We start from the raw sequence: 27,985 nt of genomic DNA, 5'->3' as shown, positions 1-27,985 counted from the left end.
GCCAGATATTTTAGACCTATTCTCATGTTATGTTTAACACATGTACAATATATGTACATAGTATACATGTACAGATCAATAACACATACAGTTATTCACACATTGTATTCAATGCATGTACAGTACTACAAACGTGCCCTGCATTTGAGAGGGCCTATTCCCAGGTTCATGGATCATAGAACAAATCAATCCAGAATTTTCACTCAAGGCACAAATGACCAGGCTCAAATATCATTCTTTGGACACATTGTGCGAAAACCCAGCTCCCTTGAGAAGTCCATAATGCTGGGGAAAGTTGAAGGAAAGAGAAGAAGACGATGACCAGCAGCAAGGTGGATGGACTCGATTACGACAACAATGAATGCACCACTAAGAGACCTTAAAGGCCAAGTTGAGGACAGATCATCTTGGAGAGAATATATCTATGTGGTTGCTAAGAATCGACACTAACTTAATGGCACTTAATCAATCATCAATCAATTCTCAGCTTCTCTTTTAAAACAATGCATGTACGTTTGTTGACACAAAGGCATGTGCATGTGTACAGGCACCTGTATACACATACAAAAGAATGTCTGGATAGGTCTTCTGAACTGTGTCCTCCCTGTGGCTATAGTCCTGGATGTAGCTGTAAGCCATCAACTGCAAGCAGGGAAGGGAGGTTTACATCCCAGACTGCAGGCACAAGGAAGACATGCAGAAGCCTGGTCCCTCAAGGCTATTGTAGGTCTCTTCCTGAAACATCAGCTTCCTTTTTAAAAGTGTTTTTAGATATTGTAAGAAGATAAGAACAGCCCTGCTGAATCAGACCCAAGGTCTACAGTATGCTGAATTTGATCACACTATGGTCACTGTTCCTTAAAGGCTCCATGACACTGATATTGCGCACCAAGTCCTGTGCACCACTCAGGATTAAGTCCAAGGTTGCTTTATCTCTGGTTGGTTCCATGACCAACTGTTCTAGGACACAGTCGTTCATCTCATCTAGAAATTTGACCCCTTTGTCATTACTTGAATGTACATTTATCCAGTCTGTGTGTGGGTAATTGAAGTCACCCATTATTACAGTTCTGTCTCTCCCTGATTTCCTTCTGCAACACCCAGTCACTGAGCGTTTTGATCAGGAAGGCAATAGCACATTCCTAGTAGCACATTTCCTTTCAGACCTTGTCTCTATCTTGTTTCTTTATAAATGGTGAACCCTTTGGGGACAGGGATCCATCTTAATTAACTGGACCCTGACTGAAGAGAGCCACTGGTTGGGCAACAGCTTGTTCTTTGCTCTTCCCCTCCTACCTTCCTGTCCCACTGGCACAGTGTTGGCTCCTGACTGGAGGACTCCTCTTACCTTCAAGCAAAGTGAGTCCTCTTCAGGAGTCAATGAGGGAGGATTGTCAGACTTCTTTTTCTGAATGGCTGTATAGTGCTCAGATTCAGTCTACTCCTCCTTCAGCCCCTCCTTCACTCCTTCCTCTCTAGACCCTATGGTAAGTAAAATGTCACTGAGTATCAGCCGGTCAGTCATGAGGAAAGGAGCAGGGAGGGATGCTGCCTGACACTACTTCCTCTTCCCTCCTGAAGTAGGGACATGCATGGAACTGGTTTGCCCGGTTCAGTATGAATCTGAACTGGATTTGAACTGGACTGGGCATGTTGGGTTCTGGCACCTCTGAATGAGGGCCTGGCTTGGTTTGAATTAGAACCAGTTTGAGGACATCATTTTTTTTCATACTTACCACTGCCAGGTTTAGAGGCCCTGGAGGTGCTGCTGGAGCCGTGGGGGATCTCTGGCAGCTTCGCCTCTCCCGCCAGCCTCCCCTGGTCTCCAAAGCACCAGTTTGGCCCATTTTTGTGCCCTTTTGGCCCTTGGAGTGGTGTGCGGGGGCCATTTTTGAGGCTGCCATGTATGCATGCTGGCCATTTGCTCAAAAATGACCACCATCCAATCTCAAAGGGCCAAAATGCCCCCCAGTTGTGCCAAAACGGCTCTTCGGAGACTGGGGAGGCTGACAGGAGTAGGGGAAGCCACTGGAGACCCCCATACAGCCACAGCAGTATCCCTGAGGCTCTGAAACTGGCAGTGACAGTGAGTACAACTTTTAAAAAAATTACACCTGTTAACACCCTCGAACTGACCATGAATCGGCCCGGGGTATGTGTGTGGGGCTCGACCTCAAGCGAACCGGGCCTGATCTAGCTCATGGGTGAACACTCAAATGGGCTCACACACCCATGCATCAACAAAAACAACAAATATTTATATACCATCAAAAGTTTCCAAAGTGGTTTAAATAGAGAAATAATAAATAAATAATATGTATCCCTGTCCCCAAAGGGAAAGAAAGTCTCTGCTGAGTTACGATCCTCCCCATCTCTGGCTATTTAAAAAATAATAATTTGAAAACCCATTTTTTTACCCAAACCTTCTCAGGTTTTTAATTAAAAATTACTGTTAATTTTATGGTTTTTAAATTACTGTATTGTTTTAACTTTTATATGTGTTATATGTTTAACTGTTTTAACTTTTATATGTGTTTTAATTGTTGTTAGCCGCCCAGAGACGTAAGTTTGGGTGGGGTATAAATTAATTAATTAATTAATTAATTAAAGCAACTTGAGGTACTGTGCTGGGTATGGATAGGGCCAGTTACTCTCCCCCTGCTAAATAAAGAGAATCACCACATTTAAAAGGTGCTTCTTCGCCCAGTTAGCAGGGGTGCCATATTCTGAAATTTACGAGAGCTGAACAGATAATCAGTTAAAGGTGCCTCTAAGGGTTCTTAGGAACCTTTTAACTTACCCTTGTACAGGATAAATCATAATATTCCTTTTCTCTGCTCCCCCACTGCAAATATTCCTTAGCAACTGGGCTCAATTTACTCCTAAATCTAGGACAAAATCTGGACTCAGTTTCCTATGGGAAACTTTGAGGGGTGTGTGTGTGTGTGCGTGCCAAGCAAACAAAACAAATAGAAGTATTGTTGATGTTGTATGGATATATGAGGTGACTACAGTAGGTATATATGTTAACAAATGTTAATGAGCCCGGGGACTACAATTGTACAAGTGTGTGTGTGTGTGTGTGTGTAAGTGTCTGGGTGCATGGGGAGTGTGTGATATTATTTACACTGGAGCAAAAGAAAGGGTGCACAGAGTTTGTTTTGTTTTTCATTATATCCCGACAGTCTTTCTGCAGCAAAGACATGGGGTGGGGGGAGGCAAGGGGCCCAGGGCCCATCTTCACTTCTTTTCCCAGGTTATAAAACCCAATCCAACCTTGCTATGCCTGATTAAATGTCTATTGCATTTTATAAATTTAAAATGCATTTTACGTACTGAAATCATTGTAAATAGCTTAGATGTTTGAATCTTAAACACACTTTGAAGGAAGTAGTGAGAGTTATTTCCGAATAACCATGCATAGGATTTCTCTGTAAGGTTATTTGTTTTTATATTCTGGCTTTTCTTAAAAGATCCCCCATTGCCTTAAGCCCCCCTTGCCACAAATGTTCTGGCTATGAGCCTAGCTATATTCATCCCTCACCTGCTTATCCTCAGCAGCAGACAGTGTGTCGGGGTTTCTAACTGGAGGAACTGGGAAGGGAACTTTGAATCCAGAAACACCCCTAGCTGGATTGGGGTGAACGTGTCCATCCTTTTGTTGTAGAGTATTCAGACAGGGTCAGTCCAGCTATGAATCACGATGAGGCAGTCCCCTTCAGGCAACTGATCTCATGGCTGTTCCATGGGATAGCATGACAGCATGCCTGGATGCCGTGTATGGACAGCTTGCAGAGGAAGGAAGGTGAAATGGCACTACAGTGCTTTCACTTTTCCCTTTCTAAAAGGAAAGAGAGAGAGATTTGAAAGCGAGAAGGAATTGGGATGTGACTTTAATTAAAAAAAATAAAGACCCCCTTCAGGCCCCCAAATAGGTCAGCACTATATTCAGCATATAAAAAATTATGCTACAGAGTGGAAATGACAATTTTAAGAACTCCCTGAAAATATAAATAGTCAGGTGCATGAAAAAAGTGTTGTAAATGTTTGCAGTTTTCAGATGTTGGCAAAGTAGAAAGGCTGAAAGAAGAAATGTAGAATATACGCATAATCAGGGTGGGGGGAGGGTAAATCGCAAGAGGTCGTCCTGGCTGTATATAAGATCTAATACAAGTTATAAAATAGTTATAAAAGCTTTGCTTTCCAGGCAATTCTATCTCAATTTTACTTGGGATCAAGCCAATAGGATTCTATAGACTGTGAGGAAGGACTGCTTACATAATTTAACAGATAACAGTACTACCTGTTCTATAGAAGCTTTGAGCCATCCTGAGGATTTTTAACAATTGAGAGATTACACAGAGAGCTCATCATTAAATTCAGTAAGACTTTCCTGACAGAGATTTCCCCAGAAGAAATGTTATCTTCCACACAAGCCAGTGTTACATAAAGCACTGTCAAGCCAAAACATTTAGGAAAACCCAAAACACTCATGAATCCCACCTCAATCATGAGACCTATCCAAAGATGGCAAAAAGAAGACGTAAAACATATTTGGTCTCCTTGTTTGTGGGCCATTGTTTATTAATGTTTCATACCTTTGGGATCTCACATACCACACAGAGACCCACGTATGGAAGTATGGGGCATATGCACTCACTTTGTCCTTCTCCAATGTGCATCTGTGGTTTGCTATTGAGCTCAGAGAGATTCGATGGCTCCTAAGAGTAGTGTCAGCATGGAATGACACTATTAGGAATAATGAGAGAACATTGCTTCAGCACTGATGGTATAGTTAGGAACCATGGATCCTCTGCAAGCTCCATAGCAGAATACAGACATGGGTTAGAGGTGGATGGAGAGTGTGCGCATGCACCACGTTTCCATCAATGGGGCTCTGCATGGTGTGTTAATCAAATATTATGAAGGATTCATGTTTCATGCTGCTCAGGAGCAGCACCCTGAATGCCTGCTGGAGGAAGCTGTGGAAGGAGGCTGTAGAGAAGACACTTCTTTGCCAATTGTGTAGGAAGAGGTTGGGAGGATAGTGCCTTCTGCCAGGTGACCTGGCAGTGAGGGCTTTGAGGACATCCAGTCGGTGGAAGTTGCTGAGCAACTGGAGTTACACACTGAGTAGCTCACTGAGCAAGACTTGAAGGCCCTGATCAAATCCTCCAGTGAGCAGGAGGAAGCTGTTGAAGAAGAGGAAGACTGCAGGACTACAGCAAAGTTGACCTTTGAAAAGATCAACAGGTTCCTCAAACATGCCTCAGAGCTGGCAGACGAGGCAGTGGACATGGACCCCTTTATGCAGCGCAGCCTGATATTCAGGCGGGGACCAAAGAAGTGTGAGCACTGTAAGATATTCCCCTCAGGGGATGGAGCTGCTCTGGGAAGAGGCTTCTCCAAGATAGGGCTGATTGAGATTCCTGCCTGCAACCTTGGAGAAGCCACTGCCAGTCTGTGAAGACAATATTGAGCTAAATAGACCAATGGTCTGACTCAATATATGGCAGCTTCCTATGTTCCTTTCTCTCCATGGGTGAGCAGCTCTCAATGCTAGATATTTCCCTTAAAAGCCTTAGAGGTTTTGGATATGTCCCTAACGTTTCTTTCCTTCCTTCCTTCCTTCCTTCCTTCCACTGAAGATTTGAGGGATTGAACCTGGCACCCCTCTGCATGCATATGCTCTGCCACTGAGTTATAGTTGTTCCTTTAAGAGATAACAGCCCTCTGTCTTCTCATAAGGTATTTGTCAAAGGCAACAATGCTCCAATCCAGCCAACCATGGATGCAGCATAAAATGTTATTTATGTTACTTTTTGGCCTTGCCTTGAAATTCCTCATAATGTGGGCAGTTTCAGTGACAATACTCTTTAGCCTGCTCATGTTATTCTTGTTTAGATATTCAAAACTATATTGAGGCAGAATCAGAACATGCACAGAATTGAAGCATCCATATGTACATTTTCATACACATGAAATACAGTTAGGTTAAATGTTATATGAAAATTGACACTTAATGCAAAGGAAGGGCTTGGGCTGCAAAGAGATGATGTTTGGGGAATTAATGGTGGAGAGACATGACCTTTTTCACCTTTGTCAGGAAATTCTCTCCCTCTCCCTCTCTCCACTTCTCTCATGCACACACACATTTTGGTGCATAGTCTCATGACTAAAAAGTTATTTCCATTGAAAATTGATGACTAAACTTCCTCATAATGTGTTTATTTCCTGAAAGTGGGGAAAAATACTGTCCACAATAAACCAGACATTTAAAAATCAAACTCCTTTCTTACTTAACTCCTCCCCCCCCTTATTCTTTTGATAGGGAAGGCCAATGCATGAGTGGGCAAATGGGAGCTAGGCCCCCTATGAGCATATCTGTAGTCACACCGAGCATATTTGTAGCCCTCCCTACCTTCAGCCCTTGCCTTTACAAACCAGTGCTGAACATGGGGAGCAAGTGTGTAGCTCTAGTGTGGGCAGGCAGTGTAGCTGCAGACAGGCCGCTGATGCCTGCCACATCCCACATCCACATCCACTAGAGAGTGGCATGTGGCAGCCTTAGAAGTGCCCACCGGCCGCCTGAGGCAGTGATGATGGGCAAAATTTGAGGTCGTCCCCCCACCCCGCCAGCCACTGCTACTGTCACAGCCCTGGTTCCCCACCTGCCCCTGCTGGTGGATTGCCTTCCTTTGCGAGGCAGCGCTGACACAATTTAATGATATCAGCATTCCAGCACCTGTTCCTGCTGGGATGGGGCAGTGAGAACAGGTGCCGTATTATTGTATCAGCACCACTTGGCAAAGGCAGGCAGCAATGGGCCACCTCATATCTTGCCCCAGGGCCACTGCCATAGAAACTCCAGTGATAAGGAGAGTCAGGGACATGATCACAGAGTGCATTGGCACAGGAGGTATGGCTAATTGGTATGTTCCTGGTCATCTCCTCCAATGCTTTCTCCCTCTAGGAAACCATAACATATAAACCATAACATCATGCTTTATTTAGGGATGTCCCATATCCCCCCAGTCATGCTGGTGTTATGATAATGGTTGTTTAAAAATTATTTGGATGGTTCTTGCAAGCAAGATTGTTCAAATGAACCTCAATGTTTCACTTTAGGTGACACTCAATGGGAAAAGGACATTTCCAGTGTCACTAGACACTGAAACTCACATTATTTCTGCTGCTTTCTCAGATGCTTTGGCTGGATTTTTCAATTTCTGCTCAACATTTTGCTTTAGAAAACATTTAAGGGAAACTCCCTTACTACTGTTACCTAGAAATCTTTAACAACTCTATCTTGGTAGCTGAAGTGGCACAACCTGGTGTGTGTGTAAATGCTGTCAATTGATTCTGCTGATTGCAATATATCATTGGTCTTGATATACAAGTTAATTGACAGCTCCATGCTGATCTTCTGCCTAAACTGTCAGATTCAAGCACAGTAGAATTCTGACTCCAAGGTTGGCAGTTTTGATCATATCAGCCCTGAGAATCTGCATATTTATCCAGAAATCAATAGTGGCAAGGGAAATTATTTCGTCCCTTTAGCTAAGGACTCCTTCCCAAAGGTAAAGTCAGAATCCTCTATGGGCCATGCTAGTTTTAGTGTAGGTAAAAGCTACACTATGAGGCTATTCACATGAGCAGCCCTACCAGGCTTGGGCAGCCCTACCTGGGTAGGGTGGCTTATGTGAAGTACCAGGATCAAGACTGATCCCAGCACTGCCTCTCCCAGTAGCCTGAGTTTTTTACCCAGGCGTTTACCTAGGTTAAATGTTGCAAGTGTGCTCTTTACCGCAGGTCTAGGGTTGTGTGAATGCTTGGGCTGCGGGCAGCCTGAGCAGTCACAAAGTGGGGCACCTAGAGCACCCGCCTTGAGGGGGAATCCCTCAATGTACCACACTGCTTGCACAATGTATTTTAGCATTCCTGGAAGCCGGCACTCATTTTCCTGGACTCCAGAGATCTGCGCTGCTCAGAGCACACCACATGCACACTGTACTGCACACAAACAGCCACATCTTCTGGGTGGAAGGTAAGATCTATCTTGCCTTCCCCCCTCACCCTCCCCATTGGTCTGCAATGGTCATGAGAATGACCATAGCGTCTTCTTCCAACATGGTCGAGAGTTTCCAATGTTACTTTCCACGACGCAAGAAGGAGCTGTAGTAAAATCGCTCCGACTCTGCAAAGTAATGTGAAAAAGGGTCTTTAGAATTTCAAACTCCAAATTACATATATTGCACACTGAATTATGGAAGATCTACTTTTGGTGAAACATGAGTTAAAATAAATGCTGGACCTATCTAACATGTACATAATGTGAATCTCTGTGTGTGATTATCCTTAGAGGAAATCAATAGCAAAACAGGAAAGAGTGGATCATGTTGCTTTACTTGTTTACACAGTGTGAAATGTAAAACTATGAGCTGGGAATGGATCTGAAAGCATGGAGACATGGTTGTTAAACATGGTGAATCAGAAATCACTGTGACCAAGATTTTTAAAGAAAAATTCCAGACACTATATTCCAAACCTATATTTTAAGCAGCTAGATACATTGTATCCAATGGATTTCAAAACTGCTCAACACCCAACAGCTCCCAAGAAATATTGGGTTAGTCTTCTTGACAACACAGAGCCAGTACAAAAACAGAAAGCTAAAAGGTGTTAGGAGAATATTAAGTCCAATCTATTTCTAAAGTAGAATTACCACACACCAGTCTTCTCCACCTCACGAGAAACCTAGAACACCAGTCCACTATAACCAAATTCAGACATTATTTAACAGAGACTGTACTCACATACAGCCTCCGCAAAAGTGCCAGAAGTCCCACCTGTACTAACATACAGTTTTCTAAAAGCATCAGAATTTCCACCTGGTGCATCAACCACTGGTTTCCCTGGCACTTCATTCATGCTTATAATGTTCATCTGAAGAGTGCTGGGGGAAATCAGTGATTGAACTTCTGGTGCTTTTAGGAGGCTGTAGTGATGGATAGCTTCTGCCTTTTAGGATTAACCATAAACAGTAAAGGATCCACCAGTATCACAAAATACGCCACAGATTAGCACTTGATAGGATTGCAGTGAAGGCCTTGGAAAGGATATTAAGATGCTGTGATGTGTCTATGCCTACAAAGATTAGAATTGTTCAGACAATGGTTTTCCCCGTGACACTCTATGGATGCAAAAGCTGGACTTTGAAAAAGCAAGATAGAAAAAGTATTGACGCTTTTGAACTTTGATGCTGAAGAAGACTTTTGAGGATACCATGGACAGCCAGGAAAACAAACAAATGGATCATAGAACAAATCAATCCCGAATTTTCACTTGAGGCACAAATGACCAGGCTCAAACGATCATACTTCGGACACATTATGTGAGGACCCAGCTCCTTTGAGAAGTCTATAATGCTGGGGAAAGTTAAAGGAAAGACAAGAAGAGGTCTACCAGCAGCAAGGTGGATGGACTCGATTACGGCAGCAATGAATGCACCACTGAGAGACCTTAAAGGCCAAATTGAAGACAGATCATCCTGAAGAGAATCTACCTATTTGGTCGCTAAGAGTTGACACTGACTTGACGGCAATCAATCAATCAATCAATCAATCAATCAATCAATCAATGTGATTACAGTCTCTCTTAAATAATGTCTGAATGGGGCTTACAGCACAAGCCCTACATGATCTATGAAATCATTCAAGAGAATTTCTACAGAGCTCCCCACTATTACTAGTGATACTACTACTATTTACTACTACGACTACTACTACTACTAGAAGTGTAAAAATAAACTTCTAACATATCCAGGATGTGACAACACACATATACTACTAGTAGTAGGCAAGGTTCCATACTACTACTACATCCTAGTATATGTATGCAGTCACATCCTGGATATGTTGTGAGAGGTTTATTTGAAAATCCATGAGCATATATCTTTCTCCTTAGTAACAAGTTGAATGAATAGTCCCACAGAGCAGCAATGAACAAGGTGCAACAGTCCAACATGTCTACCCAACAGAGAGTTTCAGATGAACCCCAAAACATTCTTCAGCAGAAAGCAATATGTGATTAATCTTATGAGATCTTATCAAATGTATGCTGAGGCAATGACTTAATAGTATAGGGTGCTGTTGAGCTAGGATTGTATCCCCTTTCTTTGCTTCTATAAACCATCATTTGGCAATAATTTTTGCCAATATTTATCTGCTATCTCCAGCTCTGTTCACTAGGGATGTGCAAATATTTGAGTTTGTGATACAAATAATTTTCTGCTGCTCCCTCCTTTTCCTGGAAACACCTCTTCAGTACTCCTAAATATGCTGTATTTACTAGGACTGTGCATGTCAGTAAATTGTAAATACGTACCTATTCTGTTAACATGTACAGGAATCTGTATGCATATTTGTGTGAATGATCTGGGTTTATTTTAAAATTCCATGGGATCTGGACCCCTCAAAATATAGAGTTCAAAGCACATGTACTATTGTGAATATTGAACATAAAGTGTGAATCATTTTACTCACACGCAGACTGACAATCATGTGTACTGTACACAAGTATATTGATTGCTGAACCTGTCATGACATGTGTTGAGTGTAATGTTGTTTCATATCCATGGGTCACCGGGCTCATGTTTAAACACTGCAAATGAATTATGTGGACAAGATCGAAAGAAACATAAGCTCAGGGCCATTGCTGGGGACCTAGCAACATTGCTGGATAGAAATAATTGCCAATATGATCTGCTTCCAAACTCCAATAGGATTTTTTTTAAGGATCATAGTGCTACAGATATGCACATTGATTGATACATTTATTAAACACATTTATATATATCACTCAAAACGTATATCTCTGGACAGTTTACAATAAACCAATACAAATTAACACATAATGAAAATGTTAACACGGTAAAATAATGCAAAATTTAACACAATGTTTAAAAAATGATTAAAAATTGTTTACATGTATCATATAACCTAGACCCTAGCTATATTTACAAATACATACATATCCTACATGCATAGCACATGTGCTACATTTCAAAGATTTACCTTTAGTTCCCTGCCTGGAACTTCTGGTTTTCCTGAAACACAAAGATTATCCCATTTCCCATTGAACCGCACCATAACATTTACTCTAGCCAGTGGGAGTACACAGCAAGTAATGACCACACACACCGAATAGAGGTTATTTTTAAAAATATTGGATATACTTTCTGTTCAGCTGTGTTCCATAACTTCATAAATGGCAAAGAGATTGTGTTTCTTTTTGCTAGTCCAAAAATCCATTTGCCACATTTAGACAGAGATAGCAGACAAATAGGATTATTTGTTGCCAATTACTGCCAAATACTGATGGCAGAATGAAGATAATAACGGCTGAATAAGGGCGGAAACTAGAGCAAATTTATATGAAGATGAAATGGGCATGAAGAAGGAGATGAAACAACAGAACAGAGCAGAAAGGCTTTATCCCTGTTGTTTCTCATTTAGGAATAATGGCCAATGAGATATACAGTAATACTCAAAGTAATCCCATCAATTTTAATTTTGATGGGATTACTTTGAGTATTACTGTATATCTCATTGGCTATTATTCCTAAATGAGAAACAACAGGGATAAAGCCTATCTAGAATTCATACTCCTGGAACCCCAAACCTCATAGGTATGGGTAATTACATTGTAGGCACACACGGGGTTTCATATGAATACATATGTTCATTTTACAAATCAAAATGGGGACTGGACCCTTCTGAAATGTACAATACAGATAGCTGTTACTACTGTCTCGTGTTTACTGCAGCATATGAATAACCATATTGTTATACAACAACAACAATAACAACAACAACAAATTTATATACCGCTTTTCAACAAATGTTTCCAAAGTGGTTTACACAGAGAAATAACAAACAAACAAACAAATAAATGATGGGTCCATGTCCCCAGAAGGCTCATAATCTACCAATCAACAAAAACAGACAACAAATATTTATATACTGCTTTTTAATGAAAGTTTCCAAAGTGATTTACAGTGAGAAATAATAAACAAACAAACAAGATGGCTCCCAAAGGGCTCACAATTTAAAAAGAAACATAAGATGGACACCAGCAATAGTCACTGGAGGTACTGTGCTGGGGGTGGATAGGGCCAGTTACTCTCCCCCTGGTAAATAAAGAGAATCACCATGTTAAAAAGGTGCCTCTTTGCCTAGTTAGCATGTGAAACTGTACAATATGGTATGTATGTTGGTTGCTACTTGCAAATAGAGGCTATCACAGATACATATGGAGTAGATGTTGGCATTTGATAGTATATAAACAGCACTCTGCACATTCTCCAAATCAGTTTATTATTTCTTGCCATATTCTAGAGGTTAGTGATGCATTTCAAGGCCAATCCCTTCTGAGCTCTGGCTAAGATTAGTCTCTGAAGCTCTAGCAAAATAAACCTTGGGGATGATCCAGTCTATTTCTTTGTGCATTATTAGAAAACATGAGTCATGTTGAAGTAGGAAGCAGTCCAAGCAATTCATTCATGGGAAGAGCGACGCTGTGAAATTTTTATGACAACATTTTGAAAAAGGTGGTGTTGTAGCACAGAGAAGTGGGTCTTGCTTTTATACAGCACATCTGAAAAGGTCATAAAAGTAATTATTGAAAAAGCCACACACAGGAAAAATATATATTTGCATTTAGCCAACTGCTGCTTAATTTTCCAGTTTCTCCTTCTGTAACCCTAAGTATTTCAAAGGCCAGTCCTTTGGAACCTGTCAACTAATATTTAAATAAGCCTTTTTGCATAAAGTTCACTCACAGGCTTGTTTGAAAGTATGTTTGCATCTTTCCATGTAATCTTTAAAGAGGATAAAATTGGAAAAGATTGAGAGATCAACATTTACATAAAATTAATTAATTCCAGAAGCAAATTAAATGGGATGAATGATAATAATAAAAGGGTACGTGGCGGGGAGAACTCTGTCAAAAACACCAGTACATTTGGCTGAAGAAATCCCTCTTTAACATAATTTGTCAATTACTGCTATACAACTGAGCTGTGCCCTTTGCAAGGCACGGAAACCTGCTGAACTTCATGACTATAATTGCCCTGTAGCTCATTTAAATAGCATAAACTTGCTAAATAATTTTTTTAAATGAAGAAGAAACCTATTGGAACCTGATGCAACCAGGAAATCCAGCATTGACTTATTAGTCCAGTGCAGATATATCATCTCTAAAATTCTATACAATAGTTAGTGCTAATGATGGTGCAGGACAGTTTTAATGCTGCACCATAGTTTATGTCAAAAGTGGAAGGGAAAAGGATTTTGAATTTGAGATTAGAGGAAGAGAAAGCAGGAGGAGAAAGGAGTGTGAGATGGTTCTGTGGACTGTTCCCAGTTTCTTAACCAATTGTTAGAATGTTGAGAATGGCATAGGCCACATTCACATGTAATGTGGAATCACAGGTCCAATGGACCTGCAGTTCCATATACACCTTCTCCCTGCTTTCCTGTTCACATTCGGACATTCAGGAGGGCATCCTCTCTGCAGTTAATAAGACTGCAGAGAGAGGTGGGAGACCTGGCTGTGTGGGCTTCTTTCTTGCTTGAAGGACAGCCTGCACAGCCAAACAGGGAGGGAGGGTGGAGCTAACTCCAGCCCATCTGAATGCAGCCTCCAGTGCTGCTTTCAGATGAAAAGGAAGCTCCCTGGACCCTTGGTTGCAGCAGTGAAACCTCACTACAAACCAATGGTTCAAATTGGAGTCTCGTCAGCGTGACCTTGGGTTGTGCTATGGACAGGACCAGAGTTGGTTGGCTTCAGACATAACGGCAAGGAAACTGTGGGTCCCTCCAACTCCAGTTCAATGTTAGGCGCAAATGCAGCCATGATGTACACAGGTTATTGTAGTCTCACAGCCTTTTCATAGGGTTAGCTGTGTTACTGTTGCACAAAATAAAACAAAATATTGGGACACACCAAAGAGTAACTCATTTATTAAATGTGTTGTATGTATGTATCAAAGCATAAGCTTTCGAGACATTTGATCACAATAAAAGCAAAAGGGTTAGGCAACATGTTGCTGTTCACTTGGTAGATATTCCCATGGAGTTCAATGACCCTCACTCTTTCCTAGCTCATGTGCTTAGGTTATAGTGGCCAAAAAGGGAAAAAAAGAAATTAGGGTCGTGTCAGCTATTGTGAAATTAGGGTCGTGTCAGCTATTGACATGAAAGAAGTCAATATGTGCTTTATTGACTACAGAAAAGCCTCCAATTGCATCAAACATGCCAAGTTGTGGAATATTCTTAGGAAAATGGGCATTCCAGAACATCTCATTGTTCTCATGAGAAACCTATACACAGGACAGGAAGCCACAGACTACGGAACATGGTAAAACAGACTGGTTCCAGATCGGCAAAGGAGTAAGAGAAGACTGTATAATTTCTCCTTCTTTATTCAATTTATATGTTGAACGTATACTGAGAGAATCTAGATTGGAAGAAGATCGCATGGTTTTAAAGTTGGAGGAAGAAACATCAATACACAGCGCTATGCTGATGACAACATTCTGATAGCTGAGAATGCGGATGATCTGCAAGCTCTAGTAATGAAGGTCAAGGAGCACAGTGAAAAAATGAGAGTACAACTAAATGTAAAGAAGACTAAACTAATGACAACAGGTACAGCAAACAGCCTCAAAATTGACAATGAAGACCTTGAAGTGGTGGATAGTTTCTGTCTTTTAGGATCGACCATCAACAGTAAAGGATCCAGCAGTCAAGAAATGCGCCTCAGACTAGCACTTGGTAGGGTCGCAATGAAGGCTTTGTTAAGGATATTTAGATGCCGTCACATGTCTACACCTACAAAGATTAGAATAGTTTGGACAATGGTTTTCCCCATGACACTCTATGGATGTGAAAGCTGGACTTTGAAGAAGCAAGACAGAGAAAGCACTGACACTTTTGAACTTTGGTGCTGGAGAAGACTTTTGTGGATACCATGGACAGCCAGGAAAACAAACAAATGGATTATAGAACAAATCAATCCAGAATTTTTCACTCAAAGCACAAATGACAAGGCTCAAACTATCATACTTTGCACACATTATGTGAATACCCAGCCCCCTTGAGAAGTCTGTAATGCTGGGAAAAGTTGACGGAAAGAGAAGAAGAGGATGACCAGCAGCAAAGTGGATAGACTCGATTATGACAGCAATGAATGCACCACTGAGAGACCTTAAAGGCCAAGTTGAAGACAGATCATCCTGGGGAGAATCTAGCCACATGGTTGTTAAAACTCCTATTTGACAGCACTTAATCCATCCATCAATCAATCAGCTATTGCACTGTAGCAGGAATTGGAAGTGCAGGCATCATGGATCTCATCACTTGACGTAGAGCACCATCTCAGAACCACCACCTTTCAACTGAGCATTAGTGAAATCAGGTGGTAGAATGGAGGTTTTAGTTTCTCCAAAATAAAAATGGCCAAATTCACTCATCTATGAGAAAGTAAATACCCTCTACAGTTACAACCTGACCTGCATGTACTATCAGGTGTGAGGATTTTCACAGCAGCACTAACAGCAGACATTCAATGTATGGTGACTTCCCCCATCATTGCTTGTCCATAGAAAGCTGCACCTGTTGAATTCCTGTTTGCCACACACTATTAAACACAAAGGGCCCATATAAGGGGGGAAAGTGAAAATGGTAGTACATTCTGCTTTTTACAAATCATGAAAACATAGGCACTCCAACATTGGCCAGCAAAGGACAGTTTCATGACGTGTACAGTAACTTCTTATCTCTATTTAGGATGAATTTGCTAGCCTACTATCATATTTTAACTGCAGAATAGTAATTGCTGCCTTTAGTTCCTATCCTCAACCACAGTGATCTGACTGGGAGAAAAATCAATTTTATATGTCTTTTTAAACATTTTGTTCTCCTCCTCCTTCTATAAAAAAAAGGAAGGATATTATTGATACAGTTGAGGATATAGATTTCCATTCCCCAAAGTTTATACATTGCACTTTAATGCTGAGAATAATACCTGAGTTCTTTTCCCTCAAGATATTCAATTCTATTCATTGGCTTTTTTATTTGCCTGGTCAATTATTATTTTTTAACCAATTTGAATATATGGTATTTTTGGTGGCATCAGCTTAAGTGGTATAGCAGAGAAATACTTGACTAACAACCAGAAGGTTGCTGGTTTGAATCCCCACTGGTACTATATGGGGAACCAGTGATATAGGAAGATGCTGAAAGGCATGATCTCATACTGCGTGGGAGGAGGCAATGGTAAACCCCTCCTGTATTCTACCGAAGAAAACCAGGAGTTGAAATCAACTTGACAGCACATTTTACCTTTAAGAATATATGAAGCTGCTTTATACCAATTCAGTCATCCATCCTTCTAGCCCCCAAACCAGTTTGGACCCAGTTCAGGTGTGCCAAGTACCAAAATGGCCCCAAAATGGGCCAAAATGACTAATGGTGACTCGAGGGCAGGCCGGGAGGGAGGAGCTACTGGAGACCTCCCCCCCACCCCCGGATGCAGCAGTACACTCAAGGACACTGAAGCCCTCTGCAGCAGTAAATCAAGCTTTTTTCTTACAAAGTTTAATGGTACCCAGCAGCCCTTAACTGGCCCTGAACTAACCCAGGGTGTCCAGCTTGATCTCAAGCTGAACTGGGCCCAGTTCAGTTTGAGGTCAGGCCCACAAACTGAACCGGTTCAAGCTCAAACCGACTCGAGATTGAGCTGGTCTGCACATTCCTACTCAGAGCAACATCCTCTCCTTCCCCATGGAGGCCCTCTCTGCCACCCTTGGGAACATACCGTATTTTACGGACTATAAGACGCTACAGACTATAGGACGCACCTTAATTTTAATCCAGTTTTTCAGGGTTTTAACATATTAAACTGTTATCAACTGTACCGAAAAGTCCTGCTACCGGTAGTGCCAGGAAAGGACTCTCAGCCTTGCTTCAGTTTGTTCTCCTTTCTTCTTGCCTCAGATAAGTCCTCTTTCAATTGCTGCTACTCCACTCCTTGTTTTCTCTTCAACCTGCTTCTGACTCTATTAAAAAACAACAACACCTCTTTCGTTTCCCAGCTCTCCGCTCCTCACCAGTATGCACATACCAGATGAGGGAGCTCTGCTTTCTTAATTCTTTTCACTTTCTTCACTCCTGCTAGCTCCAGGAAAGGACTTTCAGCCTTGCTTCAGTTTGTTCTCCTCACCTCAGATAAGTCCTCTTTCAATTGTTGGTACTCCACTCCTTGTTTTCTCTTCAACCTGCTTCTGACTCTATTTTAAAAAAAAAAACACCACCCTCTTTCGTTTTCCAGCGCTCCGCTTCTCATCAGTATGCACATACCAGAGGAGGGAGCGGCTACCACTTCGGCTTTCTTAATTCTTTACACTTTCTTCAGCTGAATATGCTTGCAGAAAGTAAAACAGAAAGATGAAAACAATGGTGTTGCTGGTGGTGATGTAATTGCACGATCGGGGAGTCCACAGGCCTAGCGGCGGAGGGTGAGCTGGAGCGGCAGTCCCCAGGCTGCACAGAGTTAATAGCATCGTTTAGCATTGTTTGCTGGGGGATCCCCCCCCCCTCGGGCAGGCTTGCGAGTAAAAGACGCACCTGAATTTTGGTGGCTATTTTTCGAGTGAAAAAATGCGTCTTATAGTCCATAAAATACGGTATTTTCAGTGGCAAGAGAAACTTCCTGGAAGAGAGGGGATAACAAAAATTGCTGCTTCTCTGCTGCACTGGTGCAATTAGTTTGGAAGTTTGGTTAGGCTGCTCTCCCACTACACCAGCGTTTCCTTCCATATCGGCCTGTAATGTTTAGATTCTTAACAACTTGTTCCTATGCATATCTAATGAGAAGGAATGGGGCCACTCTGGGAAGACCATCTGCGTGCTTGCAGGCAGAAAGTTCTAAATTCCCTCCCTGGCAGCTACAAGATAGATAGGGCTGAGAGAGACTCCTGCCAGTAACCTTGCAGAAGCCGCTGCCAGTCTGTGCAGACAGTACTGAGCAAGATGGACCAATAGTCTGACTCAGTATATGGCAGCTTCCTATGTTCGTATGTACATAGGGTTGAAGTGTACTGTGATTATTTGGATTTCTTGACAGGTTTAGACTTCATTGTTAACATCTTTAATACCTAGTACAGTAGGATTCAAATGGCCTCTCACAGCTGCGTTTTGGGATAGAAAAATAATGGGGAGTATAATTATGGAACTAGCACACCCCTGTCCCATTAGGATTAGGTTGCAGAATTATGCCTGGGTTATTTTTAACTGTTGCATCAGTGGGGGGCCATTTTGACTAGGACTATAACCCTTTGCACCAATTCCCCCCTACAGTTGCTATTAATTATTTAGAGCAGGGAGGGATTTACTAAAATCATATGGGCTACACGTGTAGGTTTTTAAAAAGTGCAAAAGTGCTTCAGGAATTAAAAGGGAGTCTTGGAGACATCTGGAGACATCACCAGCTCATCAGCACTCTGCACAGTCAGTTTCTGCTTCAGCTTTGCAAAACCAGTTTTATAAGAGCTCGACTCTGGAAATGTACAAGTACATTTGCACTGAATGCAGTGAAGATGCTGCTAAATTAGGCCCATTGCTCTAAAAATGTTTTATCTGTCTTCACCCTGAATTTCACCTTGGAACTTCAGAAGTTCTCTTCCCTGAAAAGGCTGAAATATTGCATCAGTTGGGTTTCTGAATGGTCCTCATATTTTCAATGTTGCGAAGGAAAACTGAAGAATTAAGGACTTGAATTAAATACTTGATTTAAGGATTCAAATTAAGGACTTCATTATTCTGGAGACATGCTGAAAACAATCTGTTGCAGTGCTTAGTGTGTTGTTTATTAGTGTGTCTGGTTTTAGTCTTCTTTTTTCCTCAACAGGTTTTTTTACGAGCAACGAGTCAACTCCGCAAGACATATTAGTTTCCTCAGAAACCTTTTAACTACTTCCCTCAAAATTCTTGCAGATATTTTGCCTGAGAAGGGCTTTCCAAATTTCCCTCAAATTTTGTTGTACATGAAATACAGTGAAAATGGAGAAATGTGCAAAGAAAAAAAATGAACATTTTGACATCAATATTTTATCGTCCCCATAACATTTCTCCCATGAACAAAGCAGAGATGTCCAAATTCATCTTGAATTTCACTTCAAGTAAAATCCACTAGCATGATCAATACATTTATCTCTCATTAAACTGAACCTTATTTCTATGCCAGCATGATGTGAAGACAAAACATTAGGTTCTGCCTCTGTGAAACCTGAGAGAAGCCACTATACAGAACCAAAGGAAGAAAAAGTCCTTTACACTTTCTCCAAATATGGGAGACCCAGCTGATGCAAAATACCTAAGAAAATTTGACAAAAACAAATTTTGCTAGGTCTAGCGAAATTTCTACAGAAAATATAAATGCAGATTCTTTGACAAACTGAGTAGTGGATGTCAACTGCCTATTACCAGGCACCAGATATCCTGATGAAAATTATCTGCATGCAACATGCAAAGTTGATAACACCTTGGACAAGAGTTGCCTAAAATTGAATTTCATCCCCTGAAGGGTCTCTGCTTGTGATCTGAGAATTCAAGGAACACAAAAACCATTTTGATAAAACTAGGACAACCTTATGCAGGATACTCTTGCCTTCTGAGCTACAGTTGGGCCACTCATTCCAGAGGGATAGCTGTATTAGTTTGATCAAGGAAAAAACAAACCAAGAAACCTGTGGCACCTTAAAGACTAACAGTTTTATTGTAACATAAGCATATGCATTGTTGAAAAGTTTTTATGGAGTGAAGTCCACTTCATCAGCAGAGCCACCCTTGGTGTAGAACTATGGACTCAGTGAGAGAAATAACACAAAAATAAGAAGCTGTTCAAAAGGTTAATATAGTCAATATTTTAGAGAACAAAGGATGAACAAGATCAAGAAAACTACTGGGGCTAGTAAAGTTTATTTTATAATAAAGGCCAATGAGGCAATTAAACAAACATTGTAAATTACTCCCTCTTGGGAAATTAGCATTTAGAAGCAATTTGGGGAATCCTGCTGGAACTGATGCACCTAGAGCATTAAGCAATGTTTTAGCAGTGGGCAAGCTTCAATTTGTATGTGTTTATTGCTTTACTGAGGAGCTGATCAACACAATTCTGCTCACATCCATCTTGCCTTGAATCGTCATGTCCTTGGCAGTATATTACATCACACACAAATATGCACACATATTACCCACAGAATGGAACATAAACTTATCACAGACATACACAATTGCAGGCAGATTAAAAACATTGTAAACAGTTCAGCTAAAAGACCATGAAATGCAAGGGGTGCAAAAGGACTGTGATATAGCAATGCAAGGATCAAAAATATACAAAATAAGAAAAGAGGGATCTGTTCAAAAGAAAAGCCATAGGTCAGCAGGAGAGCATCCTCCAAGATTGGGACCAAGATCCCCACCTTTCTAGAAGGCTGCAGACCAAGAAAAAAGAGGGGAGTGCTTCTGGTACAGTAAGGAGAGTGCTTTTTGCCGCCTTCTTCCTGCTTTGTGCGTGTGTGGTAAGAAACCTTAAATGTTACAGTTATGAGCCAGGTTACTCCAGTCACTGGCTTAAATCCTTACTAAACTACTCATGAATGCTCCCACTGAAAATAATAAAATTAATTTCAATTAGACTGCTTATGAGTAACTTAATCTGGATATTAACCAGTCAGTGACTGGAGCAGCTTGTCTCACAACTGTAACATTTAAATCTGTATACACATATACATTAAAACCTGAGTAGAATTGTGCACAAAATGAAATTTGATTCATTTTGAATTCATTTTGAATCAAATCCCAAATATTCATTTCAAATTTGAATCAAATGCAAATCTGGTCTGAAAATTTGATTCAAATTTGAATCAATTTGACCCTGTTTTTTGACTTTTTTTAAACCAATAAGGGGTCCTGAATCATTTTTTAAAGGTGCCAAATGGCTCTTGAAACAAATTTGAATAGAATTTCAAAAATTTGAATTTGAATTGAATTGACTTTTAAAGAGGTGATTCAATGCAAATCTGAATCACTTGAATCACCCAGATTCAAGCTGAATCAATTTGAATTTGAATTGGTTTGCACATCCCTAATTAAAATGCATATTTAAGTTCTACTGTTAAGGACACCGCCTACAACAGTCACTGGCTCACATCCATACTTAGTTACTCATAAACAGTCTTACTGAGATTAATGGGACATGTTTATTTGTCCCATTAATTTCAGTGGGAGTACTGAGAGCTAATTATCTGAAGCCTGTCAGCCAGGCTGAGGGCAGCATATGCTGAGCTTCAGCATGTAGCCAGCCAATGAGGAGCAGAGGAGTAGGATCTTCCCCCTCCTCCCTCTCCTTCTGCACTGCTGAGGATATGTTAGCTTCAAGTTGGCAGTGCTCAAATGGGGAACAAATGGCACAGCTGCAGCATGGGGAGTCAGGTGTTAGGAGGACTCCGAGCATCACCTCAAAGCCCTTCACTAGGATACTAGTACATAGGAACATAGGAAGCTGCCATATACTGAATCATAGACTGGCAGTGGCATCTCCAAGGTTGCAGATAGGAATCTCTCTCAGCCTATCTTGGAGATGGAGGGAACTTGGAACTTTCTGCATGCAGATGTTCTTCCCATAGTGGCCCCATCCCTTAAGGGGAATATCTTACAGTGCTCACACTTGCAGTCTCCAATCCAAATGCAAACCAGGGTAGACCCTGTTTAGCAAAGGGACAAGTAATGCTTGCTACCACAAGATCAGATCTCCTACCCTCTGGGGAATCGCTGCCCTAAAGTCTTTTTTAAATTATTATCTTTTTATTGTTTTTCAACAAGGTAACAGGAATAGAAAAGAAACATAAAAAGAAAGAAAGAAAAAAGATAAAAGTAACTTTACAATTAGGAGTTCTTAAACATCTCATAATTACATACATCAATCGGGAGGGTCAGCAGCCCTCTGTTCTCCACCTTCCAAAACACACACACACCCATACGATGAAACTGCCTTTGCCAAGAATTGTAAAAACAAACAAACATAAACCAAAACCAAAACCCAGAAATACCACTTTAATTAACAGTGTATTCTAGAAAGAAAAATCAAATCTTGGATGAGGGTGTTGACCCCATGCTAAATTGTAAATTATGAAAGGCTCCCAAATAGAAATAAATGTTTCATCTGAAATATTCCGTAAATAAGCAGTAACCTTAGCCATAGAGGCATATTCCCATAATTTTAATAACCACTCATCTACCGTCAGGATTATTTGTTGTTTCCATTTAGGAGCATATAAGATCCTGGCTGCAGTAATCATATACAAAGACAGCTCCGAATACTTAGTAGGAATATAGGATTTACTCATATTTAACCAAAAAAAAAAAAAAAACCCTCTGGAGAGTAAGGGAAATTTATGTTTAAATTTTCTTGCATCTTACAGTTATTTTTTTCCCAGAATTATTGTGCTTTGCTACGAGTCCACCACATAAAAACATAATAACATAAGAATAGCCCTGCTGGATCAGGCCCAAGGCCCATCTAGTCCAGCATTCTGTTTCACACAGTGGCCCACCAGATGCAGCTGGTAGCCACAGATAGGAGTTGAGGGCATGCCCTCTCTCCTGCTGTTGCTTCCCTGCAACTGGTACTCAGAGGCATCCTGCCTTTGAGGCTGGAGGTGGCCTATAGCCCTCCAACTAGTAGCCGTTGATAGACCTCTCCTCCATGAAGTTATCCAAACCCTTCTTAAAGCCATCCAGGTTGTTGGCTGTCACTACATCTTGTAGCAGAGAATTCCACAAGTGAATTATGCATTGTGTGAAAAAGTACTTCCGTTTTTTGGTCCTAGATTTCCTGGCAATCAATTTCATGGGATGACCACTGGTTCTAGTGTTATGAGAGAGGGAGAAGAGTTTCTCTCTATCTACTTTCTCCACACTATGCATGATTTTATAGACCTCTATCATGTCTCCCTGCAGTCGTCTTTTTTTCTAAACTAAAAAGCCCCAGGTGTTGTAGCCTTGTCTCATAAGAAAGGTGCTCTAGGCCCCTGATCATCTTGGTTGCCCTCTTCTGCACCTTTTCCAGTTCTACAATGTCCTTTTTTAGATGTTGTGACCAGAATTGTATGCAGTACTCCAAGTGTCGTCACACCATAGTTTTGTATAAGGGTATTATAATATTAGCCGTTTTATTTTCAATCCCCTTCGTAATGATCCCTAGCATGCAATTGGCCTTTTTCACAGGTGCTGCACATTGAGTCAACACTTTCAACGAGCTTTCCACCACGACCCCAAGATCCCTTTCCTGGTCAGTCACCAACACCTCAGATCCCATCAGCGTATACTTGAAGTTGGGGTTTTTCGGCCCAATGGGCATCACTTTACACATTGTTGATAAATAATGATATGATAAAATGTCTGCACACATGATAAAATGTCCCCACATGGCTCTTACACATCCAACAATCTCCTATTCATTACTATTCATCTTTGCAATCATTGTGGGAGTCATATACCATCTAAGATACATTTTGTACCAATTTCCCCTTAAAATGCTATTTGCTGTAAATTTAATGTTCACCTTCCATTAGTATTCCCATTGTTGCATATCAATTGTTCTGTTTAAATTTTGCATCCACTTGATCATTCAGTCTTACCTGTTCTGTTTCTGAATCATATTTCAATATCAACATATATCAATCCCAGTAAATGATTGGTATTTTTAGTAATTAATACTAAATTCTGTTAAGTCTTTAAGTTTGCCAACTTGTCTCTGTATTTCTTTCTTCACTATAGTACTAATTTGTAGATATTGAAAGCATGAGGGTTCATTGGGCCATTCTCCAGTGACTTGTCCTAAAGTCTTGAACAGTCCAAAGCCCAGATGGACTAGAAACTAAAGGGAGTTCTCAAAGATGTGCTTGTTTTCTTCTTCTCCTCTAATCTAAGAAGTAAGTTTCTGGACATTTCATGCTCCAGTGAATTAAGCAATAAATTGCTGAGTTATTAGAAGAAAGCTGATGTATGCTGCTGTTCTCATATTTCCAATAAGGTGGGAGGACACTTAAAATAACACCTGCTTTGCATAAGAGCCCATATGGAATATATTGTAGCCACAATACAGTCTGCAGATTTGATGGAGCAAACTGATTTTGTTCTGCTTCCTGCCAAAACTTTGCAGAAGGGAAATTGGTGGTTCTAACTGTTCCTAGAAACTGTCATTTGTCCTATGTAGACCACAGAAGGGTATTATTGGCAGGTGATAGCATCATGTTGGTGGATGAGCAAGTTAATGTTATGACATGTTATTAGTCCTATAGCTTTACTTTTCTTTCATTGTGGTCTGCAGCCAGTATTGGTCCTATAACAGTGTTGACTGACTGCATATCGGGATGGGAACAGAACTGAAATCTGATCTTACTGCTGGTCCTCACTTCTCAGTGTGTGTCTCTTTTAGATGGTTCATTGTTGCTAGTGAGTTTCTTGATTTAATAGTATCAATCATACCTTGGGGACTCATTCACCTGTTCATCATCCAACATTTTACATATACATATTCATATAGATAAATAGTTAGCAACACACAAGCACATACAATGTCCTTTGCTAACAAAGCCTCTTCTTCTTCTTCTTCTTCTTCTTCTTCTTCTTCTTCTTCTTCTTCTTCTTCTTCTTCTTCTACTACTACTACTACTACTACTACTACTATATACTGCTCTTCAACCAAAATTCTTGAAGTGGTTTACATATAAAATTAAATAATCCTCTCTAATAAAATGCTTGGTGTCCATCCATGGACGGACACCAAGCGTGCGTTCGTGCCTGCCTGTTCTGGGCATGCGCAAAGCGCATGCCCAGAACAGAGCAAGGCAGCCGCGAACGCCAGCACCCGGCGGCCATGTTGGGGCTGGGAGAAGGAGAAGTGGCTGCCGCCCACGCCGGGAGGAGAGTGCGGGCGAGGCGGCAGCGGTGGAGCCGCGGCCACGGCCAGAGGTGGCGGTGGCCGCGGCAGGGCAACTGGCAGTGGGAGTGCGGGTGAGGCGGCGGCGGGGCCAGAAGCGGCCGCCGCGAAAAAAAAAACGGCATGGGAAATGGCGGCCCAGAAGCGGCCGCCGCAAACAAAGGAGAGAGGTGCCGGGGGAAGAGGCGGCAGGGAGGCCTGGCGCTGCCGGTAAAGCCGGGCGGGGGGGAAACCTTGGGGCCCTAGCCCAATCCCACCATGCCCGTCCCCCCCCATATTACTAAGGGCCAAATTGGCCCTAAAAATGCCGCGGCAGACACCACCGCCAAACCGCCCTCCCAGCTGCCCGATCCCACCATTTCTACAGGAGAGAGGAGCTCGCTAGCAGAGCTCCTCTCTCTACAAAGGCTCTTCTCAAACTGGTGCTTTGAGCGGAAAGGACGCCGGGTGGGGGCCGAAGGCATTACTAGCGCCCGTTTTTCAACGGGCTAAAATTCACTTGTACATAAATAAGATGGTCCCCTGTCCCCAAAGGGCTCACAATCTAAAAAGAAACTTAAAACAGATACTAGCAACAGCCACTGGAGAGATACTGCACTGGGGCTGAAAAGGCCAGTTGCTCTGCCCCTGCTAAATATAAGAAAATAAACACTTGTTAAAAGGTGCCTCTTTGCTCAGTTAGCAGGGGTTTCTGATGTCATAGGTCAAATAAGTCAGTCTCAATACAGAAGAATATATGGACAAAATCTGACATTAAAAAATGGCAGTCTTTTGAAATCTGTAGGAGAACATTTCAGTCTCTGAGCACACTGTGCTGCTGACCCGAAAGTCACCACACTTCAACAAAAAAGACTTCATGGTGAAATCTTGAACTAGAATATATTAAATATCAAAAAAAGGTTCAGTTTAAGATGAGAGTTAAAATGCTTACAATTGTTCCTTGTGCTCTGAAAATCATAGAAAATGAAGGTTAAGAGAGTCACCTTAACTTCTTTGCTGTATGTGCACTAAAGACTTTGTGCATTCTCATATGTTGTGTTGGCTTTACAAATTAGGCTGCATGAACCCACACTTTGCCTTGGTCTTTCAGCTTGATGTTGAGCTGGGAAGAGATGAATACAGACAGAAATTCAGTCGGTGAAATTCCCCGAGTCACTTGGGAAAGATGATGAATTTCTGCCTGATACAGTTCTACAAGGCACAATGCTTCCCCAAAATGCCCCCTACTATAGTAACTGGTCAGAGAGGAATCTGAAAGGTTCAGTCACTCGTTCACAGAACATTTCTCCCACCTTCATTCAGACCAAGCAATGGAAGGCAAGGTTTTTTGGCCCTCAGCCTGAATCAAGGAGGGAAAAAGAATAAACTAAGTTCCAACTTTCCCTGGCTTCATGATTTGTATTTAGGCAAAGATCTAGAAGGAGATCTGGTCTTGTGGTAGCAAGCATGACTTGTCCCTGATTGCATATGAATGTTTGCATATGACTTGCCCTGTTTGCATATGAATGGGAGACTACATGCTTGAGCACCAGGTGTGGATTAACACTGAGGCAAAGGAGGCATTTGCCTTTGGTAGCAAGATTTGAGGAGCGGCTCCTCAAATTTTGCTCCACCTCTCTGTCTCTGGGGTGGCAATGGCATCAGGGATGAGAGGAAAGTCCCCTTTACTTTCTTTAAAAAAAAAAATTTCCCTTCTCGCCCCCCACACCCTGTCTGCAGCCAGCCACCACCACCGCAGCGATCTTTTAGGGGGCAAAAGGGAAAACTTTCCCCTTGCCTGGTCACCCCCCTCCCTGCAGCTACTGCCACCGCTGTGGCTTTTTTGTTAAAGCAAAAGGGTGTGAACTTTTCTTCCCCACTCCCTGCAGCTATTGCTGCAGGGGAAAAGTCCTTTTTTGCTGCCAGGGAAAAATCCTTTTAAAAAAAGGGGGGGGGGTTGCCTAAGGACAGCAAGACAGTTAATCTGCCCCTGGTGAGAACTGTAAGACATTCCCTTAATGGGATGGGGCTGCTCTGGGAAGAGAACATTCCAGGTTCCCTCTCTGGCATCTCCAAGATAGGGCTGAGAGAGATGCTTGCCTGCAACCTTGGAGAAGCCACTGCCTGTCTGTATATACAATACTGAGCTCGATGGACCAATGCTCTGACACCGTATATGGTAGCTTCCTATGTCCCTATGATCAATTTACTTTATGATCATTGAAGAAAGGAGTACAGTCCTCGTTTGAGTTGTAGGTTCATCATATGAAAAAAGAAAGCAGAGCTCCTATAGCTTTACTAGTTCTATTGGGGAGCAAATTTGGTCAGTGGCAGCTTGTCACATAGCACTAAGAAAAGCAGCATCTGCTGTGGTTTTCTCTTCTGTACAACTATCAAAAGATACAATTGTCAGTTGATGGTTGATGAGGTGTGTGTGTGTGTGTGTGTGTGTGTGTGTAGTTTCTGTTCTTTTAATAGTTGTGCAGAAGTGCAATTTTGGCAAGTGGAGTTTGCAGTGCAGGGATAAAACAAAGGTGCACCTGTTGACATTCCTCTTCTATGTAACAGTGGAAAGCAGAAGAGCCCTATCCTTCTAGACATCTGCTCATCTTATTAATAAACGACACCTCCCACTTTCAAAGAGGCACATGCCTTTTATCACAATGCAGTTGTAAAATTACAATCAAACTGTGATTAAGAGGAAAGCAACCAGAACAAGAGAAAATGCAACCTGTAATTTGTTATAGTGATTAGATTAAACATCTGACAAGGTTCTCCCCAGGAGGTACAAAATGGAGACTGCCATGCTTAGGAATTGCCTTGAATGGCCATGCAGAGTTGCTCTTTTTGTCAAACTAAGATGTTGATATAGATAGCGACGATTTCTGAGTGAATAAGATGAAAAGACACAGCCTTAAGGGAGCTGTGGGATATTAGC

The 27,985-nt window shown here is 41.6% G+C and overlaps 1 long non-coding RNA gene across 2 annotated transcripts in view; it reads right to left on the bottom strand.

Moving 5' to 3' along the window:
• Positions 1–11,661: 11,661 nt before the first annotated feature.
• LOC128349856 (uncharacterized) overlaps positions 11,662–27,985 on the bottom strand; it is a 34,245-nt gene continuing 17,921 nt past the window's right edge. For both annotated transcript variants that reach the window (XR_008319038.1, XR_008319039.1), the window contains exon 4: positions 11,662–12,657. This is a non-coding gene — a long non-coding RNA (uncharacterized LOC128349856). The remainder of the gene's footprint in view (positions 12,658–27,985) is intronic.

This window comes from Hemicordylus capensis, chromosome 3, assembly GCF_027244095.1.
Source record: "Hemicordylus capensis ecotype Gifberg chromosome 3, rHemCap1.1.pri, whole genome shotgun sequence".
Taxonomy (NCBI): Eukaryota; Metazoa; Chordata; class Lepidosauria; order Squamata; family Cordylidae; genus Hemicordylus; species Hemicordylus capensis.
Note: the sequence above shows the minus strand (reverse complement) of the source record. Positions and strands in the feature narration are given on the sequence as shown.